This window comes from Canis aureus, chromosome 1 (genome assembly GCF_053574225.1).
Source record: "Canis aureus isolate CA01 chromosome 1, VMU_Caureus_v.1.0, whole genome shotgun sequence".
Classification (NCBI taxonomy): domain Eukaryota; kingdom Metazoa; phylum Chordata; class Mammalia; order Carnivora; family Canidae; genus Canis; species Canis aureus.
Window position 1 is genome coordinate 94,908,741 of NC_135611.1, and position 6,968 is coordinate 94,915,708.

At 41.7% G+C, this 6,968-nt stretch overlaps 1 long non-coding RNA gene across 1 annotated transcript; it reads left to right on the forward strand.

Moving 5' to 3' along the window:
- The first annotated feature begins 760 nt into the window (after positions 1 to 760).
- LOC144289987 (uncharacterized) lies at positions 761 to 5,737 on the forward strand. The gene is made up of 3 exons (XR_013357889.1): positions 761 to 3,380; positions 4,229 to 4,445; positions 5,462 to 5,737. It is a non-coding gene; the product is annotated as an uncharacterized LOC144289987 (long non-coding RNA).
- Positions 5,738 to 6,968: the final 1,231 nt, after the last annotated feature.

Here is a 6,968-nt window from a genome sequence, read left to right on the forward strand (position 1 = left end):
CAAAGAGCCTAAGGCTGTAGATCGGATCTTGACAGCCTATGCATGTGCATAGTACACTTAATTTTTAAAAAAATCAGTGTTTTAGCCTATATGGTGGTTCAAAACTTAGGAGACCAGTAGTTCTGAGGCTCACTACGTTCTGACTGATGAAGATTCTGGTATTGGTGAAAATAATATCACTTGTAAGTAAAATATTCTGGAAAGAATAAGAAATTTGGTATTTAGAAATTTGTAAGAGTTCTACTGAATTTAAGAAAATGCATTTAAGTCAAAAGTAGCCCCCAGAAAAGCTATGCTTGCAGTGAAAATGAGGAGACACGAAATAAAAGAAATACTCTTGGCTTTCTGATATTTAGCAGGTGTCTGGTCAGTGAGAAAACAGTATTATCTTTGGACTTAAATAATTCAAATTTTATAATATATATTACCTAGTGGTATTTTAATTATAGATGAATGAGACATTCCTTTAAACTTATCTTCATTAAATGAACGAGACATTCCTTTAAACTTATCTTCATTAAATCAAACTGGAAAACTTCAGTTGTGAAAGAAAATCAAGAGTACAACTGAGCTTTTTCTTAATGAGACAATTGGTTCTTCTCTATCTCCAAATTTTGTTGTTTGTAACTGTTTTTTTTTTTTAACAGAAAGGGAAAAAAAACAAAATATTTTTTACTTAGTAAAGCATCCATTACCATCCCCATGAAATTAAAAGCTCAATTACATGAGGCACTTTTCAGGCACCCCTTAACCACTCATGTCTGGTGGTTGCGGTGTTGGACATTGATCGGAATAGAGCACTTCTCAATCAGCACAGGAAGTTCTGTTGGATAGCACTTCTGACACTTCGCAGGCATGCACTTATTTATGGCATCCTTTTTTGGGGTCTTGTGTTGATAATTAACAATTGTGAACACATCACTTCCAAATAAATAATTGCAGAAGATTTAGCTCTTTGTGGAACTCATCCAGATGTAGACCAGAGCATTCTTTCCTAGACAAAAGCTTGTGTTTTCACTTATAGAAGTCATTCACAATGATACTTTATATTGTTTAGTACTTATATCCTACTGCCAAACCCTTTATTTTTAAACAGTAATACTTCTTGTGCATCAACCCCTATCACAGGGTGTTATAATTCTCTCCCTGAAGACAGACCCGAATGAGATCATTTATCTTTACAAGTGCCAGGGCTGGGGATGGGTTTCAGGGTAAGACCAGTAAAAGCAAAGCTTTAGACCATGAACTAACAGCTTATATTTTGGGCAAATGATTCAACACAATGGATTTTTTAAAGGTTACAGAATTGAGTGGCAGAAAGATAGCTGTGGCGTGAGGATTCGTCTCAGCTCTCTGTGATCAGATGAAAGGAGTCCTGCTCCAGGGAATACACACAAGCAGTGGGGGTTTGGTAGCCCGCTGCGGCCTCGCCCTAGGATGTGCTTCAGAGTCACCGTCAGCTTTGATCCCACTGCTTTACATGAAATATTAGGGGAAAAGGTCTCTACTAATGAGGGGTGAGAACATACTTACAATGCAGGTTCCAGTGTTGCTTTCTGGAAGTGAATGCATCAAGCCTGATGAGAAGAAGACGTGGGTAAAGAATGAAAGGGAGCAACAGGCATCACTAAAAGGCTTGCCCACCAGGTCCCGCCAGGGGGTGCCTGTTTATCACATGCAATTCTCATGAACCCTCTGAAGGTCAGGCCATAGCATTCTTGCCCACACATACAGGGATGGGGACTGAACAGGGACTCAGCCAAGGCTGCCCCCCAATAGCTAGTGGAATGGACAAGTGGAAGTGCACACCGCAGCTGTCAGCCTGACTGTCTGCTGCTCTGCCACCTGTCTGCATCCTGCCCTGGACATGTTGCCCGCCTCCTGGTTTCCTGGAGTCCCCTGTGCACCCTTCGGCACCTCGATCTCCTGTTCTTCCACACTCTTGGTCAGATAGAGGTGGGGAAGATGGCCACGCTGGCTCTGCTCAGAGCCAAGTCAGCCCAGCAGGGGGAGAAGAGAAGGTATCCAGCTAAGATGACCTCCCTACACACACACCTGAGGCTGAGTATCTGTGTAGAGCATGAGGCATGTACTCCCCATATGGCTGAGCTGGGGGCCTTGCACCCACTAAGCTCTGTCCACCCAAATTCTGGAGAAGACTGGTGCCAGTGGAAACACCGATCTAGAAAATCTCACTGTTACCCACCAAAATGGGGACAGGTAAAAGGAGAAATGCTGAAGCCTCCCAGGGAAGACATTTATATGTTTCCTATAGAACAGAAGCACTTCGTGGAGTAACCAGTGACAGAGAAAGGCCACTGAATTAGGATATTTTGGCCAACTGCACTGAAATTTAAAAAAGGAAATAAGATGCAGACAACTCCCACGTTTCTCTAGCCAACAGGAACGGTCCAGCCAAATATAAGAAGACAAGGTGTAAGAAAAGGTCTCAGCATAACCAGAGTCCTTGGAAAAGGCACCTAGGCACCTAGGACCCCAGGTGAAGTTGACTCCCTGACCTGGGGGGTCCTGAGAGAACTTCTGGAGTGACAGTGAGAGCAAGGTATGGAAAAACACAGCCTTAATGCAAACACACTGTGGGGAGAAGGGGTAGGTGGCCATGATGAGAACATTCTGGAAGAAAATGCAACTGGAGAAGAAGAGCATTCCTTGCAAATGTTTTAGGCCATCGTAAATTGAGAGAAAATATAGATTTAATGACTAACAGGAATAAAGGTGTGTTGGTAAAACCAATGAGATGAAGAGAGACAGTTGCAGATTTTTCAGTTAAGACTAAACAGCTAAAAACCACCACAGAACTAATAAATTATGATAAAGAATGAACACACAGACACAGTGGGGAAAAATTACTGGCAGAGACAAAAGTGTTGAGATGAACTCAGCAAAGGCAGAAGAAAAAGATAATCACATTAAACATTTAAAAACAATAAAATAAGGGATTGGGGAAAATGACAGCTTCCACTTTTTAAGGATACTTAGTGCTATTTAAGTTTTCTCCCCAAGCATGCCAGTGCACTCACTTAGTGTTTGTTTGAACATTTTTACATAGCAACAGATTTTTTTCTAAGTAGTGAGACACTGGCCAATACTTTTTTCCTTCTTCTTTTTTTCTTTTCCATTCGGAAACAAAAGAACAATGTAATACATGCCATTTTTATAAAGGAAGCAGATTGAATCTTCAAAAAACTAAGTCATAATTATGCACTAATAAAAAGCAAACAAAAGAATGGAACCTGTACCTGTGTTGTGAAGTCACATGGCAGCTGCTGGAGGACTGCCATCAGATGTGGATTTATGTGGAGGATATTTCCTCTTCTTTCCCTGCAATCCTCATTTCCAGATTCAATAGAAGAAGACAGGTGTGGACCTTTGTGTTATTCCTTCATTGTTGTGATATGTTCATGTTGGCTCTAGAAACACTCAAAGCAAAGCTGAATAAACTGAATAATAGATCATACCACTGGTTTTTTTTTTTTAAAAGGAAACATCATTTTAGTAAAAAGTACAAGGCCATTTCAGGAGTAAGTTCTAAACACCATGTTGGTGAAACCCTCCTTGCCAAAACTGATTCCATTTCATTCCTCTATCTTTGAGGGACAAAGGCACAATTTATTTAGATAGAGGTACACTGACATTCAAGAATGTATTTTATTTTATTATTTTTTAAAGATTTTATTTATTTATTTATTCATGAGAGACAGAGAGAGAGAGGAAGAGACATAGAAGGAGAAGCAGACTCCCTGCGGGGAGCCTGATCCAGGACTCAATCCCCAGACCCAGGGATCACACCCTGAGCCGAAGGCAGATGCTCAACCACTGAGCCACCCAGGCACCCAACATTCAAGAAGTCAAATATACTTAAAACCACCACATACAACAAATGTTTTACTTTCCACACAGACTTTGAGGTTTTCTACCTGTTGAGTAATGTTATTTTTAATATTTATTGAAAAATTATCACATTCCCCTAAACTAGTTATAGCTTGCAAAGCACATTCAGAGACATATGTCCACTTGCAAAACATGATTTCTTTCAAGGAAAACATTTATTTCTTTAGCATAAATAACTTTCTTGTATGAGCATATTCTGTTGATTTGTATTAAAAGATACTGAGGAAAAAAAAAATAAAAGATACTGAGGAAAAGATGAGGGATGTGTAAAGTGATAATTTGTTGACTAACTACAGATCTTGACTTTTTGGCACAGACCCTTGCTGTGTTCACTTCTCACCCCCACACCAAGTCTAGAAATCATTCTTCCTTTGAGACGGGGAAGGCGTTGGAAAGGCTTGCAGCAGGCAGCCTGCTGGCTGGAAAGCCAGCTCACACGGCAGGGCAGCCACACTCAGCAGTCCTTGGACTAAGGGGAGGTATACTCTCATCATCGTGAGTTTCGAGAGCTGTCAGCTCAGCTGCAACCAAAGGTGATTTTATCTGCTTGTACATTACTTTGTTTTGGACTTTATTTCTTGTCAGTTCACTCACAAAATGTGATTTATTCAGCATGCTTTTGCTCTCAGTTGATAGCTTAGGCTGTAGTTTTTTTTTTTTTTACATGTGAAATCTTATTGCTTACCTTGTTCATGTGGCTCTTCTTAAAGTTAAGGAAAAAAGTCAACACATAAAAAAATAGAAATGTCACTTAAGTGATGAAAAATATGTGCCACTTAAGTATCAAGCCTAAAATGGATTTTCAGAGATATTTACCAATTTACAGATAGACCTGGGTATTAAGTCATTTATTTATTTATTGAACAAAAGTTTCAGCTCATGAAAAATAGCTATGGGATGGATGGCAGATAGACTTGAAAAAAGTAGTTCTTTTATACTTGGATTGATTTGCCTCCTAAAATTACTTCTTACACCCTATTTTCTTAATCTTGAAGGGAATGATTTTTTTTTTCCTTTACCCTTCATGCCATATTTTCTACTTCCATGTCCAACACACCATTAAATGGAATCACTTTGGGAAGGAAGAAAAGGAGGGTGGAAGTAAGGGAGGGGGGGTGTTACTGTTTCAAATAATTCTCACAAAAACCCCGAGTTGCCTCTTTCAAAGAGGGAATTTGGAATTTCACATCTTCCAAAAGCAGAAACAAGCACAGCAAGGTTGAGCAAGTTGCCTGAGATCTCAGTGCCAAGAGGGGCAGAGGGAGGCGTCAGCTTTAGGTGCTGCTTCTAGAACCCCAGGAGCGAGGTCACCCTTGATGAGCTAAGAGTGAAAGCTGCTATGAAACGTGGTTGGTCTATATCAATCAGCTGATATACACCAAAAGGAGACATTAATGTATATGTAACATAAGAGCTTAATGGTTTAAATTATGCTATACATTATTTTGCAAAATGCACATCCATTTAAAAAAATGTTTGAAATTGGAAATGTAAGCACAAATCTGAACCAGACTAATTCATCTGAAAAGTGTGCCCCCTCTTTCTGTAGCTACAACTGACGCTTTAGCAGGAAACAGCCACATCCTCCTGGGACACCGTCCTGAAGGGAACAGCACAATGTGTGTCAGATGCAAAGTTTTCAACCTCAGATCACCAAGATTTACATGAGGTCTCAGGCCTCTCTGCAGTGCACCCCCACAGGAAGGCACAGACACCACAAGGCTCAGGTGTGAACAGTGTTGCCTGCTGTCTTCCCCCTGCCCACCCCTCACTCCCCGTGCCCACACTAATCTCCTGTGTCCTCTTCAACATCTGGTACTATATGTAAGGCTTTTCAAATAAAATAGTTGACAGCATATCTGGGTTAAAATGATCATAAACTCTCCATAAATTCTTAAGAATACTTTCCCCAAACATTTTTTGGTAAAAATATACTCTCCCCTTGTTATCATGTACGCATGGCTTACCATATTTTTTAAATGCATGGAATCGAGTATGATTTTAAAGATTTTAATTATGTAACAATTGCTTTCATCAAAAAGATGACAAGGGGCTGGGACCTCCTGCAGGCCAGCCTGCCCCATTTGCCTGTTTGAACAATTGGTGCTCATGCTGATAGATCTGCAAGCCAGCCCACACATCTTCCCTCACCTTGGTCCTTCAGGTATTTGAACAGTTAGGATCTTGTGCCTGCTATCTCCCTTCTTATTGATTCCAATAACTGGCACAGTCCCTGATGCTGTCCCTTCACTGAAGACCTTTAATCAAAGCCTTCCTCAAATGTGGAAGTGTCTCTGGCAAGGTGTGTGTGGGGCCACACTCCCTTGATGAGGAGGACACTGAGCTTCTCTGAACATGGACCAGTCCACATCACCCTCATGCAATAGATCCAAGATTTTTGGCTTTGGTTCATTTGGGGCTTGATGATGGTAGGGTGTTGGGGTCTGGGCAGGCCAAGGAATGCTTTAGACCCTTGCCTTCCCCAAAGTAGCCCCAGACGGGTGAATTAGGACCTTGGGGCCTTCATCTTACCAACCAGCTCCCCTTCTGGGCCCTGGCCTCTGCTGCCACTCAGGAGTCTCATCTCACACCTCTTCTCACTGCTTTCTTTGGTGGGTGATGCCGAGGTAAGTGCGAGGGGGTTCCTGTGAGGCTTGGTGATGCTCGACAACCATTTCAGGGTACAGTACCCACCCTGTTGCTGCAGGCTTGTCAGTGTTCCTGGCATGCCTCCCACCATGCTCTCCCAATAGTCCTGGAGGGCAGGCGGGCCACCATGGCTGCTGCAGGCATAAAGATGGGACCAAAGAGTCCTGGAGAAAGCAAGGGCTGGCCCAGTGTCACACAGAGCCCTAAGAACCCAAAACTCCTGGGGCAGGGTTGCATTGGTCAAGAGGCCTCATAGCTTCTGCCTCTATCTTTGGGTATCTACCTGATATTTTTTTATTTTTACTGGTGTTTATCTTTCTGAAATTTGATCGGACATTGGCAGATAGCATTTGTGCTTTTATGCCAAATGTGAAGTGACTATACAAGATGGCTGAAGCGGAAAAACA